Here is a 23,129-nt window from a genome sequence, read left to right on the forward strand (position 1 = left end):
GACTGGAGTTTGAATTTTTCAAAAACATTACACACAACACATACAGTCGTCAAGGATGTCACAATGTGATGACATAATGTAGAACACGCAGCTGGGGTTCTAAAATCCAGCTACAGTACTCCTGACATTCATTTACCTGCAATTCCTCTGTGTAGAGCAAGATAGGTAGATGTTATTTGTTCTTTTCACAGTTTTTTAAACTTTTGCTGTCTGAAAGGGCCATCAGACATGAATCCTAGTGCGCCCATTCAATCAATGGCCTCCTTGTATGTAGGAGATCTCCACAGGGACACCACTGAGGGAATGCTGCATGTGAAATTCAGCCCTTGTGGTCCAATCATCTCTATAAGAGTGTGCAGGGACATGATAACACACCAATCTCTTGGGTATGCCTATGTCAACTTTCAACAGCAAGCTGACACAGAGCGTGCCCTGGACACCATGAACTTTGATGATGTCAATGGAAGACCTATACGCATCATGTGGTCTCAGCGTGACCCTTCTCTGAGGAATAGTGGGGTAGGCAACATCTTCATTAAGAATTTAGTGGAGACTTTTGACAGCAAGGACCTCTACGACAGGTTCTCTGAGTTTGGGGACATCCTTTCCTGCAAGGTAGTATCTGATGAGAATGGCTCTAAAGGCTATGGCTTTGTGCAGTATAATAGACAGGAGGCTGCTGAGAGAGCTATTAAGAGACTCAATGGAACGTTATTGAATGACAGAAAAGTGTTTATTGGACACTTCAAATCTTGCAAAGAACGAGAGGCTGAACTTGGATGCAGGGTCTGAGAGTTCACTAACGTGTACATCAAAAACTTTGGAGAGGATATGGATGACCAGCGCCTTAAGGAGAGGTTTGAGAGATTTGGACCAGCCCTGAGCGTCCGTGTCATGACTGATGACACTGGTAAGTCCATTGGTTTTGGATTTGTCAACTTCCAAAGGCATGAGGATGCCAAGAGGGCCATTGATGAGATGAATGGCCGGGAGATAAATGGGGGGCGGGTCTATGTGGGCCGCGCCCAGAAGAGAGGAGAGCGCCAGACTGTGCTGAAGCGCCAGTTTGAGCAAATGAAGCAGGGCCGCAGGACCAGATACCAGGTGTGTGTATAAGAAAAAAAGATTTAAAAAAAAAAAGACTATATAAGAAAAAGAAGTTGATAGTCCTGGTAAACATTGTTGATGTATTTGAGACATGAAAAATATCTCACTAAACAGGGTTTCTCTCTAGCAGGGTGTCAATCTGTATGTGAAGAACTTGCATGATCGCCTGGATGATGAGCAGCTGCACAAAGAGTTCTCCCACTTTGGAACAATCACCAGTGCAAAGGTGATGATGGAGGGTGGACGCAGCAAGGGATTTGGCTTTGTGTGCTTCTCCTCCCCTGAGGCAGCCACCAAGGCTGTGACTGAGATGAACGGCTGTATCGTGGCCACCAAGCCCCTGTATGTGGCCCTGGCCAAGCGCAAGGAGGAGCGCCAGGCTCACAGAACCAACCAGCACATGCAGAGGATGGCCAGCGTCTGTGCCGTTCCCAAACCAGGCATCAACCTCTACCAGGTTGCTCCCCCACCTGGATTCTTCATGGCAGCCATTCCACAGGCCCAGAACTGTGCTGCCCCTTACTTCACCAACCAGCTGGCTCAGCTGAGACCCACTCCTTGCTTGGCTACCCAGAGTGTGAAACCTCAACACTTCCAAAACAGGCCAAACACCATGTGTCTATCGGCTCCCAGGCCTCAGATCTTCAATGCTATGAAGGCCACACTCTCCCAGGTGCCCCGTATGATGACCTCTCAGCGCATAGGTCAGTATATTTAGTGAAGCAACGCTGCTCATAGACACAATACCAATATGCCAGTATTTGCCATGAATATCCCTTTGATTATGATGATCTTCCCTCTCAGCTACCCAGGCCTTAAGACAGCGCCCTGCCAGTGCAGATGCAGCTACAGCCAGGATCCGCGTCGTGCCCCAGAACAAGTACACAGCTGGTGTACACTACTCCCAGCAGCACATGGCTCCCCAGCCACAGGTCCTCATGCAGCAGCCTGCTGTCCATGTCCAGGACCTGGAGCCTCTGATTGCCTCCATACTGGCTGCCATTCCCCATGAGGACCAGAAACAGACGATAGGTGAGTCTGCTTGTTTGTTTCTATGGATCCCCATTAGCTGTTACTGTTACTGATATTTATTCTCCCTGCCTCCAGGTGAGCGTCTCTTCCCATCTGTCCACAACATGCACCCCAGCATCGCTCCCAAGATCACCGGCATGCTGCTGGAGATGGACAACTGTGATCTTCTCCACATGCTGGAGTCTCCAGAGTCCCTGCACTCCAAGGTGGATGAAGCTGTCGCTGTGCTGAAGGCCCACTGGGCTGAGGAGGCTGCACAGAAATCTGGCCACATCCCAGCTTGAGGTCCAAGCGGCTAACACAAAAAATCATATCCGGACTTTGAAACCTACTTCACCAATAAAAGTATTCTTGCATTGAAAAAATATTGAAAAATTAAAAAATGATTTCATTACAAAATGAAAATGATTGACTCAGCGATGTCTAGAAAAGGTTAAGCTGTACCTCAATGATAAAAGTAAAAGCCCTGGTTGGACCAGATAGACCAACAACGCACATCCCAGTTGGGCATGAAACAGTGGATGTGAATGAACAACTAGATCATTAAACAGTTGTACTTTTACTTTTATGGCCCAGCTAGCCACATTCCATCAATTCCAATGTCATGATTTTGTCTTCACAGAATAATGTGAAAAGTATTTAGATAAATGTTCATAACTGTTAATGCATTAGTGAGGATATTGCGCCAAAGCTCCTTTGTTTCTTGGTGACTGATTGACTTGGGACAAAAGTCCAGTTTTAATGACCAAGACTTTCAGGAAGTGAAAGTCAATATCGAGTCAAGGATAACTCTAATGCTATTGTGTGCGTGCGTGCGTGCGTGCGGGCGGACATGCGGGTATGAGCATGTGTGGGTATATTTTCTACATTGACAGGAAGAGGACAGATGTTAAGGTCCTGGCTCCTGCTGATAACCTGTACTACCACTGGTTGGTGATCATCGCCACGGCCCTGCTGTACAACTGGTACCTCTTGGTGGTCAGGTACGGTATCACACACCTATATCCCCCCAACCAGTGAATGAAATTATTTGTCTCCTTTTATGACATGTGTCTTCTGATCTAGAGAAAACCATGTAGTATTATCAGTAACCCTTACATGACATGTCTTCTCGACAAAGTACCTCCATTACCCATAACCCATGACAAACAGCAGTAACCATAATCCATGGTAACCTAAAGTGAATCCTCAATGGATACTTTTTCCGATTGAAAATGGCTTAATCTGTGTTGGGGAAACTGGCCTAGGGTGTACAGAACAGCATTCCAAAGGGAATTTTAACATGTCCCTTTCTAACACAACATGGCTTGGGTAGTTACCATGTTGTGGATGAACCCCTGAATTTCTTTAGCATTGACATCTGACTCAGTGAGGGCTCACCAAACTTGTTGACGAAGGAGGCAGAGTAGTCCCAGATGCCACAGTTGAGGCCTGCCGAGTGATCTCAGAAAGTAGCTACAATGGGGTGGAAACCCGTTTTGAAAAGACAGACTCCTTGGAACACGTTAAAGTTTTGGAAGAATCTACAGGAGCGTGCTGTCGCTGTGATTTTCGCCACACAGTATAAGTGGTTGTCAAGGATCACCCCATGGTTCTTGGCTGTATGGGAGGAGGTCACAGAAGAGTTCTCTACTGTGATGGAGAAGTCTTGGAGAGGGCAGGCTTTCCCTGGGAGGAAGAGCAGCTCAGTCTTGTCAAGGTTGAGCTTGAGGTGGTGGGCTGACATCCAAGCAGAAATGTCTGCAAGACATGCCGAGACACGTGTTGCCACCTGTGACTCAGAAGGGGGGAAAGAGAGAAAATGTTGACTATCATCTGCGTAGGTGTGGTAGGAGAAACCATGTGAAGAAATTACAGAGCCGAGAGATTTGATATAGAGAGAGAACAGTAAAGGCCCCAGGACAGAGCCCTGGGGGACCCCAGTGGTGAGGGCTCGTGGAAAGGCCAGCGATCCTCTCCATGTCACCTGGTAGGACCAACCGGCCAGGTAGGATGCAAACCAGGACAGTGCAGAGCCAGAGATGCCCAATTCTGAGGGCATCTCTGGGTGGAGAGAAGGATAGGGTGGTTTACTGTGTTGAATGCAGCGGACTGGTCCAGAAGAATGAGAACAGAGGAGAGGGAGGAAGTTCGAGCAGAGTGGAGGGCGAGGAGAGCAGTTTCAGTAGAGTGCCCAGCTTTAAAGCCGGATTGATGAGGGTCAAGGAAGTTGTTCTGAAGGAGGTAGTTAGACAGTTGCTTAGAGACAGCACGTTCAAGGGTTTTAGATAAGAAGGAGAAGAGATACCGGTCTGAAGTTATGGATAGCAGACGGGTCAAGAGTTGGTTTCTTGAGAAGAGGCTTGACTCTGGCTGTCTTGAAGGCAGCTGGGACAGATCCTGTGGATAGAGAGGAATTGATTAAGGTGGTAAGGAACGGAAGGAGGTCTTTGGAGATGGATTGGAGAAAAGGGGAGGGGATAGGATCGAGGGGGCAGGTGGTTGCCCGCTTGGATGTGACCAGTTGTACAACATCATCAGGGGAGAGGGGGGAGAAATCTGATAAACCAACTGGGTGTTGCACAGTGGGTTAGGGAGGAAAGGTAGCATTGTTGGTGAGAGGTAGAGGGAGGGGGGTTAATGTCATCAACCTTCTTTTCAAAGTAGGTGACAAAGTCATCGGCAGACAGAGAGGAGGGGGGAGGAGGAGGGTTGAGGAGTGAGGAAAACGTGGAGAACAGTTTCCTTGGGTCAGAGACAGAGGATTGAATGTTGGAATGGTAGTATAAAGCTTTAGCAGCTGATGCAGATGAGGTGTAGTTGGGGAGGAGAGAGAGATAAGGGTCTAGATCATCAGGAAGGCCAGATTTTCTCCATTTCCTCTCAGCTGCTCAGAGCCCAATTCTACAAACTTGCAGGGTTTCAGACAGCCAGGGAGCGCGTGGAGTGGATAGTGCTGGCCTTGAGATCTGTGGGCAGAGAGAGTCGAAGGATGAGGAAAGAGAGGACAGGAGGGTGGAGGAAGCTGCATCAGTGGATAGAAGACAGAAGGATTCAACAGAGGGTAGGGTGGATAAGACAGAGGAAGAGAGAGCGGTGAGTGAGAGGGTGCGCAGGTTGCAACGAGAGGATACAGTGTGGGTAGAGACTGCTTGGGGGGGTTGAGCATTTGAGAGGGAGGGAGAAGGATATGAAATGATGATCAGAAACCGGAAGAGGGGTAACAGTGAGGTTTGAGGTATGGGAGGATCTTGTGAAGAAAGGTCGAGCTGATTGCCCGCCTTATGAGTGGGAGGAGAGTGGGACAGGGTAAGGCCGAAGGAGGAGAGAAGGTCAAGTGCTCCAGACGAGTGAAGCTTCTCCGATTGGATGTTGAAGTCACCCAGTATTGTGAGCGGTGTGCAGTCCTCAGGGAAGAAGCTGAGAAGGACATCCATCTCATCTAAGAAGTGGCCAAGCTGACCTGGTGGACGATAGATAACAACAATGTGAAGTTTGAGTTTGGGGAGGTGATAGAAACAGCATGGAAATCAAAGGTGGATATATGACAGGGGAAGGACATTATGTGACTGTGGGGGGACATGCAGCGTTTGGCCTGTAAAGGGAGCTACAGGACCGTGGCCAGGGTTACGGAAGCGAGGCTTCGTTGTGCACCTGTTGCGAATGAAGCCTCGTTGACGAAAAGGTTTAAGATGTGTGTGCCTCTGCTTTCGGGAGGGAAGGCTGGAAAGCCAGGACTGGAAAGTCAACGTGGGAATTACAATTATTATCTTAAATAAACGGGACCATTCTCTCATCACCACACTGCGTCCGCCTCTCTGTACAAGGGACTCGTTACAGTGACCACTTTAGGTGAGATGAGGAGTCCTGTTCCTCCTCCTCAACCAGAGAATCTAGGGGAATGAGAAAAGGAGTAGGCATCAGAGAGGGCTGCCGGAGTAGCTGTGTTATCCGGTGTAATCCATGTCTGTGAGAGCAAGGAAGTGGAGAGACATGAAGCAGGCTTCTGATAGCTTCTGCTTTCTGGACCGCTGATTGGCAGTTCCAAAGTCCTCCCATGACAGTGAGGTCGTGGTCAGTTGAGCATGGTGGGTAGATTAGATTGGAAGGGTTGCAGGTGGAGGTGTAGCTTCGATGTGTCCTCCTGATGGATGAAATAACAGGAATGGGGAGAAAGCACATTGTGATTTTTTGCCGGTATAGAGGGAGAGGGTTAGTGGGAAATGTAGGATATAGGTAGGCTCAATACACTCAAGGTAATGAAAAAATTATCAAAATAGAATAAAAAATACTTATTTGTATGGCCTTCCTCTCAGGCCTTCCCCAGTGGACTCCACAGATAGACTCCTTCGTCTTTGTGTCAGGAGGCTGTCGCAGAGGCTGTCGCTCTGCAATCATCACAATATAAATGTAGATTCTGTGATTGCTGATGACTAGCAGGGTAGCAACCCCTCCCCTTTATTTACGATCAGTTAACGACCAGACAGGTTTTATCACTCACTCAATCCCAAATGTATTAGTCCTGGTCCAGGGTGAGGAGGAGTTAACTACCTGGCAGAATAGTGTTTAGGCCCTCCCACTGGAGATTGACAGCACGTCACAGCAATTGACTTCAAACAGATAGCTTCCAACAGAAACTACTATCAGAGCGTAAGGCAGGATAGCCACAGCAAAACAAACAACTCCTAACAGCATTTTGACTAGAAACAAGATTAAACTAACTTACTCAGACTCAAGAACAGGCTTAAGGAAGGATAGCCACAGCAAAACAAACTAGTACTAAGAGCACTCTGACTAGAAACAAGATTAAACTAATTTACTCAGACTGGAGAACAGGCTTCACCACTCACTCAATCCCAAATGTATTCGATTAATCTCCAATGAGGATGAGTCCGCCTACAGAGAGGAAGATGACAGCCTGGCTTTCTGGTGAAGCCAGAACAACTTGGAGCTGAACGCCCCAAAAACTGTAGAGATGGTAGTAGACTTCAGGAGAAGCCCAGCCCCAACCGCCCCTCCTCATTTAGCCTCATTGCCATTTAACTTCGCACAGCCTACAAAATGTAATGTTTTATTGTTCTATTTTGTAAATTAGTTATTGCTATTTTGTTAATATTTTGCTATTTTGTAAATCTTTTGTCAATATTTGCTATTGTTTTTGCTATTGTTCCCATGCACCAACCTCACCAAGTTAATTTCCTGTATGTGCAAATATACTTGGTCAAATAAAAGAATTCTGAATCTGAATCTGATTCTGATTCTGATTCTATAAAGAGATTGACCAAGGGCTTTGCTTGATGAGTGATGACCACAACTTATTAGTGCAGTAGTGAAGCACTCTTAATTCTTGGCTAACTGTCAATCTCTCTCTATAGGAACTTAAGTTGTGCAATTTGGATGTCACTCATCCAATCCAGGGTCAAAGGGACCTTCTCAGCTGAAACTTGGTTTGTGAAACTATGAAGCCAAAAGAGGCTTTGCAGGTACTGAGTGCATTGGAAATCCTTGTGCAACATCTCACTACATTGGTTACATTATGTTATAATCTCAGTACAGTTGTTTTTCCAACAAAAATATGTTAATTTCTTCGTGAATACAGTCAAGAATACAGCCCGTACAGACAAGAAGAAGCAATGGCAGAGGCTCCAGAAGGGGGAAGAAATGTTCCAGTGGGGAAAGCAAGGGCTCTTCTACTGGGTTTGCCACTCTTACTGGGAGTCTTGGCTCCCTCTGTGCCTCTTCTCCTGGGCGTGGCTCTCTTGACGCCTATCATTTTTTTCATTGTATATGAAAAAGGTATTAGAAAGGTGGACTCAGTAGACATTTTTAAACGACAGCTGAAAACATATCTTTTTAACCTGGCATACATAAATATTAATACTTTTTTCCTACTCTTCTTATTTTTAAAAGAAATATTTTATTGTTTTTTTCTTTTTATTAATGTTGGTCTATTCATTACTGTGATGTGGTTTTGCTGAACTATTCATTATTATGATTGTGATATGGTCGTGCTGAACTGTCAAAGCACTTTGAGCTGCATAGTCTGTATGAAAGGTGCTATTGTAGTAATGTAACTTACATAATTCACCCTTTGTTATACATGTAAATATGACTGTTCCGGGATCGTGGTCTCTTTAAATAAATCTGTGTGTGATGACGTGGTGCCCCGATGCTTGTTTGTTAAAAGGGCAGCGCCATCTTATGTTTCGGGGGATTTTTGCTAGTCAAATAAACGAGACACGCATTCGTGTGCTCAATTGAGAAATTGTTTCTTGCGATTCCGTGCAATTTCCACACTGGTGACCCTGACGTTTGTTTGCTGGACGTATCCAGAGACACGACACGACCATGACCGCTAACGCTGTTTCCCTCAAACTCCCCGAATTCTGGGAATCGGCAGCGTCGGCGTGGTTTGCCCAGACCGAAGCGCAGTTCGCGTTGCGGGAGATCACCGCGGATACAACACGGTACTACTACGTTGTGTCGGCTCTCGGAAGTTCGACAGCATCCAGAGTGGTGAGCCTCCTTACCAATCCTCCGGCAACTGAGAAGTATGCAACGCTCAAAGAACACCTGTTGAAAACTTTTGTACTGTCGGACGTTGAGAGGGCCAACAGGCTTTTCTCCCTTCAAGGGCTAGGCGACAGCAAACCGTCTGAGCTCATGGACCGTATGCTGGATCTCCTGGGCGAGCACAAACCCGATTTCCTTTTCGTTCAGCTTTTTCTGCGTCAGCTGCCTTCCCATGTTAGAGCTGCATTGGCCAACACCACAATCACGGACTGTCGGAGACTGGCTGAAGAGGCTGATAACGTTTTCCTGGCGAGTCAGGGGCACTGTGTCATGGCCGCGCTTTTTCCCGCGCACGTCGCTCCTGCGACACTGGACGACTCCACGCTCATCGCTGCAACCTCTTCTCGTCGGCAGCAGTCTTCAGGCCCCCAGCAATCTTCAGGCTTGTGTTTTTATCATGCCAAGTTTGGACCGAAGGCTCTTAAATGCCGTTCGCCATGCAGTTTCAGCGGGTTGGGAAACGCCAGGGCCGGCGCTCAGTAGTTGCCATGAGCGTCGGCCGTGTAGGCAGGCTACTTTTCATCCGGGACAGCATCTCCGGACGACGTTTCCTGTGTGACACGGGAGCACAGAGGAGCGTCCTGCCTGCATCCCGTTTGGACATGGTGACCGACAGCCACGGCCCCTCTATGGAAGCGGCTAACGGGAGCTCCATCCGCACATATGGAACGAGGTACATCGAGTTGTGTTTCGGAGGGCATCGGTTTGGCTGGGATTTTGTTACAGCTAAAGTTGACGTTCCCCTCCTCGGCGCCGATTTTTTGTGTGCACATGGACTGTTGGTGGATGTTAAGAACCGCCGTTTGATTGACGCCGTCACGTTTTGTTCTTATACGTGCACACTTAGCGGGGCTGACTCCATACGACTGTCGAGCATGCTCTCTGCCTCAGATGACTTCCACCGTCTACTTGCTGGTTTCCCAGCCCTCACTCAGCCCACTTTCTCTGAGTCTGCCGTGAAGCATGGTGTGGAGCACCATCTCGCCACTACTGGTCCACCCGTCTACGCCCGTGCTCGGCGCCTCGAACCGACCAAGCTTGCCGTGGCTAAGGCTGAGTTTGCTAACATGGAACGCCTGGGTATAGTCCGCCGATCCGACAGCCCGTGGGCATCACCCCTCCACATCGTCCCCAAACCTGGCGGCGGCTGGCGCCCGTGTGGCGACTACCGGCGGCTTAATGAGGCAACGACACCTGACCGATACCCAGTCCCGAACATACAGGACTTTTCAGCACACCTGGCTGGTATGGTGATTTTTTCTAAGGTAGACCTCGTCCGGGGATATCATCAGGTGCCTGTACGCTCACTGGACATTCCCAAAACAGCAGTGATCACGCCGTTTGGTCTTTTCGAGTTCTTGAGGATGCCTTTCGGCCTTAAAAATGCTGCCCAATCTTTTCAACGCCTCATGGACTCTGTTTTACGGGACCTGCCTTTTCTTTTTGTGTATTTGGACGACATCCTGATAGCGAGCACGTCCAAATCTCAGCACCTGGCGCACCTCCGAACACTTTTTGAGCGGCTCAGCCAACACGGGCTAATTGTCAATCCCTCCAAGTGCCAGTTTGGTCTCTCCACCATCGATTTCCTGGGACACAGAGTCACTAGGGACGGTGCAGTCCCTCTCCCATCAAAGGTGGAGGCGGTCGCACAGTTTCCACGCCCGCTCACTGTCAAAGCCCTGCAGGAGTTCCTCGGCATGGTGAATTTTTACCACCGTTTCATCCCTCGAGCCGCCCAGCTCATGCAGCCCTTGCACGAGGCCTTGAAAGGTAAGCCCAAGCACGCTGTGGACTGGACTGAGAGCAGGGACAAGGCCTTTGCTGACACTAAGGCAGCCCTGGCGAACGCCACTATGCTGGCACATCCTTCTGCCACAGCCTCCATCGCCATCACCTCAGACGCCTCGGACTACGCTGTCGGTGCCGTCTACGAGCAGTGGGTAGGCGGGGCCTGGCAGCCGCTTGCTTTCTTCAGCCGTCAGTTGCGCCCCAGCGAGCGGAAGTACAGCACTTTCGACCGGGAGCTGCTTGGTCTCTACCTCGCCATCAGACACTTTCGTTCCCTGCTGGAAGGTCGACACTTCACTGCTTTTGTCGACCACAAGCCGCTGACTTTTGCCATGGCCAAGGTGGCTGAGCCGTGGTCTGCCCGCCAGCAACGTCATCTGTCCTACATTTCCGAGTTCACCACGGATTTACAGCACGTTGCCGGTAAGGACAACCAGGTGGCGGACTGCCTGTCACGGGCCGTGGCAGGAGCAGTCCATCTTGGTTTGGATTATAGCCGCATGGCAGCGGACCAGACCACAGACCCAGACGTGCAGCTCCTTAGGATCTCGACGACTGGGCTGAAAATAGAAGATGTGGTTTTTGGCGATGCCGGCACCACGCTCCTGTGTGACGTCTCCACAGGCAGTCCTCGGCCAATCATTCCTACGGGATGGAGACGACAAGTTTTTGATGCCGTCCATGGTCTCTCCCACCCAGGTTCAAAAGCGTCACAGAGACTGGTTGCAGCTAAATTTGTTTGGCACGGCCTCAAGAAGGACGTTCGGGACTGGGCTAACACCTGTCTTGAGTGCCAACGGGCCAAAGTACACCGCCACACTAAAGCCCCGTTAGAGTTGTTCCCGGTGCCAGAGAGACGGTTTGACCATGTTAACGTGGATCTGGTCGGCCCTCTGCCCTCCTCTCAGGGTTTCACCTACCTGTTGACCATGGTTGACAGGACCACCCGTTGGCCTGAGGCTGTGCCACTGACTACGCTGGCATCTGTCGAGGTGACACGGGCATTTATCGGCACCTGGGTTGCCCGTTTCGGCACTCCTTCGGACATATCCTCTGACCGGGGTGCGCAGTTTACGTCTGAGCTGTGGAACGCTGTCGCCCAGAGCCTCGGAGTGAAACTCCACCGCACGACCGCCTATCACCCGCAGGCTAACGGACTCTGTGAGCGATTTCATAGGTCGATGAAGGTTGCTCTTCGTGCCAGCCTCAAAGACAGCAACTGGGTCGACAAGCTCCCGTGGGTAATGCTGGGCATCAGGACTGCACCTAAGGAAGACCTACAGTCCTCATCCGCAGAACTTGTCTACGGCCAGCCGCTGCGGGTTCCAGGGGATTTTGTCCCTAACACCACCGTTCCTTGGTCTGCGACACTCCAGCGGGCCACGCTACTGGACAATGCGAGGCTTTTCGCACCTGTCCCTACTTCCCATCACGGCCTCCCTCAGTCGCACATCCCCGCTGGGCTTCAGACGGCTGACTACGTTTTCATTCGCCACGACGCCCACAAGGGACCGCTACGCCCACCCTACGAGGGCCCATTCCGCGTGTTGGAAACAGGGGACAAACACTTTGTGGTGGACATGGGCGGCAAACCGGAGCGACTCTCCATTGACCGCCTTAAACCAGCTCATTTGGACGTGGCTAGACCTATTGAATTGGCCCAGCCCCCACGACGCGGGCGACCTCCAGCTCTGCCCCCGCCCCCTGCTCCCCTCACTCCCAAAACCCCCACACTCCATGCCCCACACCCGTGTCAGGGTGGGACACCTGCCGCAGTGGTGTCTCCTCCACCTCCTGTACGATACAGCCGTTATGGCCGGTTAATACGACCACCTCTCCGATGACTGTTTTCTTCTTCTTCTTCTTCTGATGGTGAATTCTGGGGGGACGTGTGTAGTAATGTAACTTACATAATTCACCCTTTGTTATACATGTAAATATGACTGTTCCGGGATCGTGGTCTCTTTAAATAAATCTGTGTGATGACGTGGTGCCCCGATGCTTGTTTGTTAAAAGGGCAGCGCCATCTTATGTTTCGGGGGATTTTTGCTAGTCAAATAAACGAGACACGCATTCGTGTGCTCAATTGAGAAATTGTTTCTTGCGATTCCGTGCAATTTCCACACTATACAAATAAAGCTATTATTATAATTATTCTGGAAACAGTGGCATTAGAAAGAACAGAGCACCTTCTGTCAGAGAATCAGTGGAGGAGCGTGTTGATATAATCTCTCCAACCTATTCTACTATGTTGCTGTTTGCTTTTTTTGTCATACACTTTTTCACCAAAGAAAGATCTGTGTGTTTGCAATTTGTTTTATTGAAAACTGGGTTGATGTACCTATTGTTTAGAGTGGCAAGATAACTTTTGAACTGTCTTCAATTAATGGCATTCTCATGGCAGTGTACTCCGTTTGTAAAACAATCTGTGAAATAAGTGCCACTGTGAACAATATCAAGAAAAAATACATCTTAGGACACACTTCAATGATTAAAACACACAAAATAAAATGTATTTTCCTCAAACAAATACACTGTGTATTGTAAAGTTGGCTCAAAACTAATATGAAATATTACTGGGGCACTATTCTGGCAGTGCATACCATTATATCTGTATGATCCAGGAATACTCATACGCTCAATAACTAATACAAACCGGGTGTATCCCTGGACATAAGGCCGAATAAAAACAGGTACTGTATATACTATGCCCTCCTTATGTCTTGGAAAGAGGAAGCATTTTGACTTTCTTTTAGCTCTATGCTCCAACAGTTTGGATTTGAAATCAAACAATTACTATGGGGTCAAAGTAGAGATTCTCAGTTTTAATTCAATGTTTTTTTTTCAGATTGGCTTCATCATTTAGTATCAAGTACAACCTTTTTGAAACATACTCCCCCTATTTCAGGGCTCTGAACGAAATGGGAAAAAATTGATGATATCCAAATGAAGTACTGATGTTTAGTATTTGGTCGACAATCCTTTGCATGCAATAACTGCCTGAAGTCTGCAACCCACTGACCCCACCAGACACTTGGTATATTTTCTCTGGTGATCCTCTGCCAGGCCTGTACTGCAGCCATCTTCAGTAGTTGTTTGTTTTTTGGTCTTTTTGCCTTAAGTTCCCTCTTTAGCGAATGAAATGCATGTTTAATTGGATTTAAATCTGAAGATTGACTTAGCCAGTCAGAAACTTTCCACTTTTTGGTAGCACCCCCTCCACCGTGTTTCACAGATGAGGTGGTATGCTGTAAATCTTGGGCAGATCCTTTTTTCTCCAAACATTCCTCTTGCAATCACTTTGGTACATGATAATATTCGTCTTATCTGTCCGTTTTCCAGACCTCTGCAGGCTTTTTAGGTACTTTTTAGCAAACTGTATCATCCTCTTTGAGGATTTAGTGGTTTGCACCTTGCAGTGAAGTGTCTGTAGTTTGGCTGGTGATGTATTTTGGGGATAGTAGTCTCTGACACATTCACAACTACCTCCTGGAGAGTGTTCCTGATCTGTGTGACAGTTGTTTTGGGTTTTTTCTTAATTATGGTGAGTATTCTTCAGTCATCCACTGTGGAAGTCATCCATGGCTTACCAGCATGTTTGTGGTTGCTAAGTTCACCAGTGGTTTTTTTTCGAAGGAGAGCAGCTCTTGCTTAAACATGCACCTCTGATGAGAGCAGGAAAGAAATGCTGACTCTAGCACAGAAAGCAAACGTACAAAGGATGAAAATACATTGCAGGAGAGGTTCCACAGAAGCCTGTGATTGCTCAACACTGGCACTTGACAAAGGACTATAAAAAAAACTTGAGACTCTCAGTGTTGGACACACAGACTTGGAAGATGAAGGCGCAGATGAAATCATTTCTCCTGCTCACGGTGGCTATCTTGCTGGTCAAGGGTAAGATGCGGCTGCAGCAGAACTATGTGTGACCAACTGGTAGTTTATAAGGTCTTGGCTCTAGAGTGCACGACAACGCCACCTGGGGCCTTTCCCACCAGGATATTACAGAGGTAAGCTGTTACACACCTTGCTTGAGACAAGCGGGTTCCCACACAGATACGAAACAAAGTAAGGACAGAGACGTGATCTCAATTATAAAAATAAACAAGATTTATTTATAAATAACAGTAAAAGGCCACTCTGTCATTCGTTTAGTTATGCCTTAGCAAAGAGAGGGGGGTAATGGCTGCCACCAGATAGGTAACTGTTACAACACAGCAAAGATATAGTAGAGCTGTTGGGGAAGGGGCGGTTACCTGTCCATGAGAAGTGGGCGACACACCACTCGTGCTCTCGTTTCCAGTGCCTATCCACACAAACACACACAGGCACAAGACACTGCAAAATGTAGGTGATCACAGATATGGTGAATAAGTGCAGATTACCACTACAAAAACACGGTGCGCAGTGCAGGGGGAAGACTTGACTCCGGCGACCTGTCCCATGAACAGCTTCACTAGCTCTGGAAGGGAGAAGGGACAAGGAAAGCTGGACATTAGATGGTGTCTTAAATGCAGCAGACTACCGGGACAGCCAATACCCCATGTATCTCAATGCCGTGGGGGAGGGAGCCAAAAAGAGGCAACTAAGTAGAAGGCCGATTCAGATAATACAAAACTAAACAACAAGAGAAAGAAACCAAACCAAAAGGGGCAAAAGCTACCATTACATCGTGAACTTATGGTAGGCAAAACAGCAGTGGCAACTGCTACCTGAGGACACAAACAGACAGAGTAAGCCATACATAAATACACAGCAAGAACATAATTAACAATATTAATTACAATGTGCACTAGGCATTATCCTACTATACACTTAAATAACAGACTAATGACATGGTAAGCTCACAAGAGCTGTTCAATAACCAAAAGGCCGTGCTTCAGCTTAAGACAGAATACCAATTCCGTAGTTAACAGACAACATTTGTATGGATAATTTTACCTTTGTTGACTGTCTCCAAGGCAACACTGCAGTACGGTCGCTGAGCGTCTTTTCACTCGAGACCTACGTTAAGACATGCTATTAAATGTACGCAGAAACCTCTGAACAAGGCAGCCTGATGTTAACCAACCAGTAATACAAATGGGCTGTAAATACCTTCAGTAGTGCTAACGTAGCCGACTACTCGGAAGCGTCTGGTGACAGTAGAACGCCTGTAGCCCACAATTTAGCATTTAGACAGAACATTAAACATATGCAGTGGTACAGCGTAACAGAGGAGGCAGTGGCACATATCTGTTTTCACAGCGCTCGTCAGTAAAAAGGTAAGAGCTGCAAAGTAATAGTAATAAAAAGTAGTTTTGTTTACAAAAAAGTTGTTTAATTTCATCCTGATAACAGCCGAGGACTCGGACAAGAAGAAGCAAGTCTGACTCCAAGTGTGAGAAGAAATGTTCCTGTGGGGGGAAAAGGGGCCCTTGTCCTAGGCCCCACCCTCTTATTGGGGGTGGATCTGTCCTTGCCTCTCCTCTTAGAAAGAAAAGAGTGGAATGAGAAACAACACAGCACCTGCTATCAGAGACTGAGTGGAGGAGCATGTTGATATAAACTCACCAGCCTATTCTACTACAGTATGTTGCTTTTTTCATACACTTTCCCATCAAACAAACAAAGATATGTCTGTTTGCAATTTGTTTAATTGAAAACAGGGTTGATGATGTACCTATTGTTTAGAGTGGCAAGATAACTTTTGAACTGTTTTCAATGAATGTTAAAAACTATTAAACTATAAATTAAAGGAAAATACTTTCAGTGCAATCTATTATTCATCTAATGGCATTCTCCTGGCAGTGTACTCCGTTTGTAAAAAAGAATCTGTTAAAGTATTGTCACTGCAAACAATATCATGAAAATAAACATCTTAGGACACATTTCAATGATTTAAACACACACAAAATAAAACATATTTGCCTCAAACAAATCAAATGTGTATCGTAAAGCTGGCTCACAAACCATTCAAGACTAATAACAAAACTTAGTAACTTGTACCAGTCAAAATGTTACCCTATTTGTTCCCATTTTTTATCCAGACATGAAACTATGCAAATCATATGCTGTTAGTAACTCTTTAACATCATTTTTTAAGAAATCAATGAAATAGTATGTGAAAAAGTAGCTTTTGTTGGTGGTCACAATTGTGATCGGTGTAAATAAGCATTGTCCCTACCATTCATTAAATAAGTATTAATTTACCCTTATTACCTAACCTAAATATCCATATAACCCTGCCCACTTACTCACACACCTAAACCCACTAACTAACACCCTAACCTTGTTACCCTATTGCCCTATCCCTAATACCTACATGTCAAAACCCTAATATTGATATAATCATGTCTTGATTTTTTATACTGTACCATGTCTAATATATTGTATAGAGCCCCAGCTCATTTCCAAATACATCTCAACTGAAAGATACTCTGCAGGCAACCATGTTAAACACTTTTTCTATCCTTCATTCCATATATTGTACCTGTTAGTAGTTACCTGTAACTGAACCGTCGCCTGCACACTCCAACTCTGCTATACAGATATACCTTGTGACCAATGAACCCTAACCATAAAATAGATACATACTCCAAACTAAATACTCCTGTGTTCAAGTCCCATTCACTAATCCACCACAAATGTATAACCACAAAGGGTAAAAGGAGGGACACTATTCAGGCAGTGCATACCATTATACCTGTATGATCCAGGAATACCCATACGCTCAATAACTAATACAAACCAGGTGTATCTCTGAACATAAGGTCTAATACTCATTAAAAACAGGCATTTTGACTTTCTTTTAGCTCTATACTCCAACAGTTTGGATGTGAAATCAAACAATTACTATGGGGTCAAAGTAGAGATTCTCAGCTTTAATTCAATGGGTTTTATTTTCAGATTAGGTTCATCATTTAGAAAGTATATCCTTTTTTAAACATACTCCCCCTATTTCAGGGCTCCGAACGAATTGGAAAAAAATCATATAATGTCTAAATAAAGTATGGGGTCATAGAAGAGCCATCCAAAGAATTTGGAGGCATTTGCTTGTACTCAAACAGACAAGGTGTTTCTGTACAGTTCAGAATACTTTTTTTTTCTTCTTAATAATTATGTTAGAAACTGTTGATTTTTGCAAGCCTAAGGTTTTCGATATGTTACTGGTAGTTCTTTCAAAATTTTCAGCCACAAAACGGCTTCCTTGACTTTCAATGACAACGCGTAAAAAGTACATTATTCATGGTTGTTATCCATTGGTTGTAGGCCATGTTTCACTGATGTAGTTGTGGAGACATCGCAGCTCGATCATGTTTTGCCAGGTTCCATATTTAAATCTCACTGCCTCTCATCTCTTTTTGTTTGTGTTTTACTTTAAGCAGTGCCTTAGAATTAGCATTAGTTCCTTGGAAACCATTGTATGCAAAACTTCACATCTTCACATCTTAATTTTAGAAGCACATACAGTATATGTACTGTATTTATTTTGGCATGTTGGTCTTGTATAAGCATCAAGTATATAGAGGGAATTGCATTCTAATATTGTGGATGAGGCTCGTGAAAAATATGTACTTCAACAGTCAAGAGGTTTGACATCTCGTTTGACATCTCGTTTGACTGAGTCTCTGGTGTTTCATAATCTGTTCCCTCAGGAAAAGTTGAGCAATCAAGGATTTTTGGGAAACCTCTGCCTGGAGGTAATTCATGTTTATTGTGCTAGAGTAAATAGTTTAAAAGTGGGTCAACGGTCAGCATTCATAAGATTGTTTCCCGGCTGTTATTAGAGGTTTTAGCAAAGGGTCACTTACAGTAGCCTACTGTTTATCATGCTAATTAATCAAATGGTGGCTCCATACCAAGTGGATGACAATATACCCATTTAGAGTGACAGACAAAAACTATTGTTCTTTTTAGGCTCTTTAGAGATTATCAACACATTTGTCATGTACTATGTATAATCAATGTGTCTAGGATCATTTGGATAACTTTCATATCTTTTCTCAAAGTGGTCACAATAATAAAATGCATTGTCTCTTTTAAGGAGGGATTTGTCATCAGGTCTCTTAATTTAACTCTTTCAACAAATACATCTATGAAATAGAATGACATTTTATTTGTAGATATACTGTTATACAATTGTGACCCATGGGATAGTACAAACCTGTTATTTCCTTTAACAGAATTTTTAGATTAGGACATGTTATGCATTACATTATACATTATCTAAATGATTCTACACATGATTTTACAATTACCTGAGTACAAAATGTGCTTAAATCTTTTGGGGAAACTCTTTTTGGGTTGAAGGGTTTGGGTTGAGGTGTGAGTGAAGAGCCGTTATATCACATACAGTGAGAGAGGCCATTCAGGATGGAGTTGTGGAGTTTACATGATTCATGTTGTAATAGTCTCTTTTCAAAATTAGGCCCAAAAATCCTGGATTGCTTAACGGCTTTTCCTGAAGAAACAGACTATAAAACATCAGAGACTCAGTGTTCGACACGCACACTTGGAAGATGAAGGCTCCGGTGAATTTGTTCCTCTTACTCACGGTGGCTTCCCTGCTGGTCAAGGCTCAGACACCGGCTGAGAACTATGGAGACTTCATCACAGGTCTGTTTGCTAAGAGACATGGGGATGACAGGACTTTCCATCCACTTCTGGACCAAGTCCAAGTCCATGCTGTGAGTATGACAGGAGGCTGAACGTTGCCCTCTCAGTAAGGATACACATAGGGCTCATGGAAGGAAAGGATCATTTCTTAATTATAATTAAGCATGTTCCACATTTAACAAAATGAATTGTTTCTATTTATATGAATTATATCACATGATATTCGGAACAGTGATACAAACTTCTACAACACATTGAATTAACTATATTTATTGAAATGACTAAGCTTTTGCTGTTTGTTGTCTCTGATCCTAGATGTACCCGAAGGATGTGGACCTCTCTACTATGTCTGTGAGAAGCCTGACCTTCCCTGTCCAGGAAACCCTGTGTGATATGGAACAGGGGCAGCAAGACAAACCATGCCCTCCCAAGACAAATGGGGTAAGAGCAAGTCAAAGTTTTGATAGGTTGATACAAAAACCATTGCCAACGGCAATTGTTATTTTATGTGTTCACTTGTCTGTCAAACACAAAACTACAGCAAAATACTATTTTCCAACTGTGCTCACAGTATGCATCCTGGCTGGTCATCGCACACACTTCTATCGAAAGACATAGACCAAGGGCTTCGCTTGGTGCATGAGGAACAGAATGTATTAGTGAGATAATACACCTTTGTCATTCTTGGCTAACTGCAGACACCTCTCTCTTTAGGAACTATCCTTGTGCAAGGTAAAGGTCACTCATCCAATCCAGGAGGTCAGCAACATCCTCACATGGACTCTGGATTGTGAACCCTGGAGACCAGATGAGGCTTTGCAGGTACTGAGAGCATTGGACATCCTTTCTCTAAGTCACTCTAAATTGGTCAGAAAATGGAATAGTGTGAATAGAACTGACCTTACACCAATAGGATTTGGCTGATCTTACACTGACTGTAAATGTTTTATATATTTATATATTTACTTGATATAGTTTCTCTGTTACAACGGAACCATGGAAAAGTCCAACAAGTGCAAACTTTATGATAAATTCAATAAGATTAAATAAGTACATAGCAAGTACCCACAAAAAGACCATCATCACTCGGGCTAACCAGAAGCCATGGCTGACAGGGGCTGTCCATCGGCTGCTGAGGGCCAGAGACAAAGCCTTCAGAGCCGGGGATGAAAATGGCCTAAGAACAGCGAGAGCCAGCCTGTCCCGTGGCATCAAGAAAGCAAAACTGGACTACACAAATAAGATTACCTGCCACTTCAAGGACAGCAGAGACACGCGGAGCCTGTGGCAGGGCATTCAGACCATAACGGACTACAAGCCCGCGCCACAGACCTGCGACAACAACATCTCTCTGCTCAACAACCTCAACAGCTTCTTTGCACGGTTTGAAGCAACAAACACTACAAGCCCACAGAAAACTCCACCCCCCCCCCACGATCAGGTCCTGTGCCTGTCTGCTGCCAGTGTGAAGAGGACACTCTCTACCATCAACCCCCGCAAAGCAACAGGCCCAGACAACATCCCAGGCCGTGTGCTGAGGGACTGCGCAGAGGAGCTTAAGGATGTCTTCACGGACATCTTTAACACTTCTTTGCGTCAAGCTGCTGTCCCATCACATTTCAAGACCTCCATCATCATACCTGTGCCAAAGAAATCCGCTCCATCCTGCTTCAATGACTATCGCCCGGTAGCACTGACCCCCATCATCATGAAGTGCTTTGAACGGCTAGTCATGTCTCACATTAAGTCCATCCTCCCCCCCACCCTGGACCCCTTTCAGTTTGCATACCGAGCAAAACGTTCCACAGAGGACGCAATCTGCTCTGCTCTCCACCCAGCCCTCACCCACCTGGAAAAAGCAGACTCATATGTGAGAATGCTTTTCATAGACTTTAGCTCAGCATTTAACACCATAATCCCGCAACAACTGATCTGCAAACTGGACCAGCTGGGGCTCAACACCTCCCTCTGCAACTGGCTGCTGGACTTCCTCAGCGAGAGACCACAGGCAGTACGAGTCGGCAACAACACCTCGAGCAGCATCACACTCAGCACAGGGGCCCCCCAAGGCTGTGTGCTCAGTCCCCTGCTCTTCACCCTGCTGACTCACGACTGCACATCAACCCACAGCACCAATCACATGGTGAAGTTTGCGGACGACACAACTCTGGTGGGTCTCATCTCCAAGAACGACGAGACCCACTATAGAAAGGAGGTCAACCTTCTGACCACGTGGTGCAGAGACAACAACCTCCTGCTGAATGTCAGCAAAACGAAGGAGATTGTGGTCGACTTCCGGAGAGGGCACACCGAACACCCACCACTGACCATCGATGGTGCTGCTGTGGAGAGAGTGAGCAGCACCAAATTCCTGGGGGTGCACATCAGTGAGGACCTCTCCTGGACCACCAACACCGCATCACTGGCGAAGACAGCCCAGCGGCGCCTCTACTTCCTCCGCAAGCTGAAGCGAGCGAAAGCTCCCACACCGATCCTGACAACATTCTACCGAGGCACCATTGAAAGCATCCTGTCCAGCTGCATCACTGTGTGGGGCGGTAGCTGCACCGAACACAGTAGGAAAGCACTGCAACGCATTGTGAACACAGCTGCTAAGATCATTGGTGCCCCACTCCCTTCCCTGCAAGAGACTTACTCCACCCGCCTCACCCGAAAAGCTACCTCGATTGTGAGCGACGCAAGCCACCCCGCACACAGTCTGTTCAGCCTCCTGCCTTCTGGAAGAAGGTATAGGAGCCTCCGTGCCCACACCACCAGACTCACGAAAAGCTTCATACCCCAAGCTGTCAGGAAGCTAAATTCTCTCCCCTCACTTCCCCCAGCCACATCCTCCTAGCTGTCAGGAAGCTGAAACCACCCCCCCCCTCCCAACCCTTCAGCCCCCCCCCCCCCCCCCCCAAAACACACGGACTCTGGACAATCCACTACTCTATTGCTACAATGCACTATTGCACTATTATTTTATTTTTTTTATACATAATACACAGTATTTGGCTGCTATTTTACTGACTTTACTGTCTTTACTGACTGCTCTTTTTGCACTGTTTAAATTATTTTTATTGAATGTTTTACTTTTAGTATGTGTTATCTGTTGTGCCTGGGCACTTTATCTGTCTCACCGTGGGAGAGTGAGAAACGTCCTCTCGATTCCTTTGTATGTCTTGACATGTGAAGAATTGACAATAAAGCCACTTTGACTTTGACTTTGACTTTGAAGTACTTCAAAAGTTCCTGACACAGGGCAAATTGTCAAATACAATGAATTTTTACACCATCTTTTTTTTTTCTCTTGATTTACAGCAGAGGATTCAAACAAGAAGAAGCAAGGGCGGGAAAAAGGGAAGGAAGCCAAAGACACGTCCTGGGAGTGGGTCCTCCACCAGCCACCATGGGTAACAAAGGATAACTCCAAGATAGCCCAACTATGAAACTAAATGCATTAGATCTTAAAGTGATGGCTAGCAGGTTATTGTATGCATTAATTCAGATAACGGAGAAGGTCAGAGGACAGCGGGACATGGGCTCTAAATGTTACCTTTAACTTATTTTCCCAAAAGTTGAACTTTGTTTACAATTAGTTTTATACCTTTTCTTCATGCCATTTGTTGCAGTTTAATGCTGAGTATTTTTTTGTGTGAAATGTTTGTTAAACAATAGGTAAAAATAGTCTCAGTGCATTATGGAATATCTTTCATATCTTGGCAGTGGATGAACTGCTTTGGAAAACAATCTGTGAAAGTAGTGCCAGGACAAAGAATGTCAAGAGAACTGAAAAATGTAAAGCAAATTCACCTTTTTAGAATGTATATTAAATTTTTATTTAAAATGAAGTACATTACATCTTGGGACAAACTTCAATTAATAAATACACACAAGATAAGATTGTTTTGCCTGTATTGAATTACAGAAAAACAAATCAAATGTGTATGGAACTATTACTGAGCAGAGGTAACAACAAGCAGGTCTGTGATTGGCCACAGTGCCTCAGAGGGTCTGGTGTGGACATTAACAATACTACACATGGTCAT

General features: G+C 45.9%; 2 pseudogenes across 2 annotated transcripts in view; both read left to right on the top strand.

Annotated features, from left to right (window-relative positions):
- Positions 1 to 23,129, top strand: part of LOC310824109 (cytochrome P450 3A27-like) — a 141,198-nt pseudogene that overhangs the window by 73,307 nt on the left and 44,762 nt on the right. The window lies entirely within an intron of this gene.
- Positions 229 to 2,423, top strand: LOC310823666 (polyadenylate-binding protein 1A-like; annotated as a pseudogene). Its single transcript has 4 exons — positions 229 to 1,104; positions 1,238 to 1,811; positions 1,912 to 2,139; positions 2,215 to 2,423. The product of its transcript is annotated as a polyadenylate-binding protein 1A-like (transcript).

Source organism: Argentina silus (assembly GCF_951799395.1).
Source record: "Argentina silus genome assembly, chromosome: Y".
Taxonomy (NCBI): Eukaryota; Metazoa; Chordata; class Actinopteri; order Argentiniformes; family Argentinidae; genus Argentina; species Argentina silus.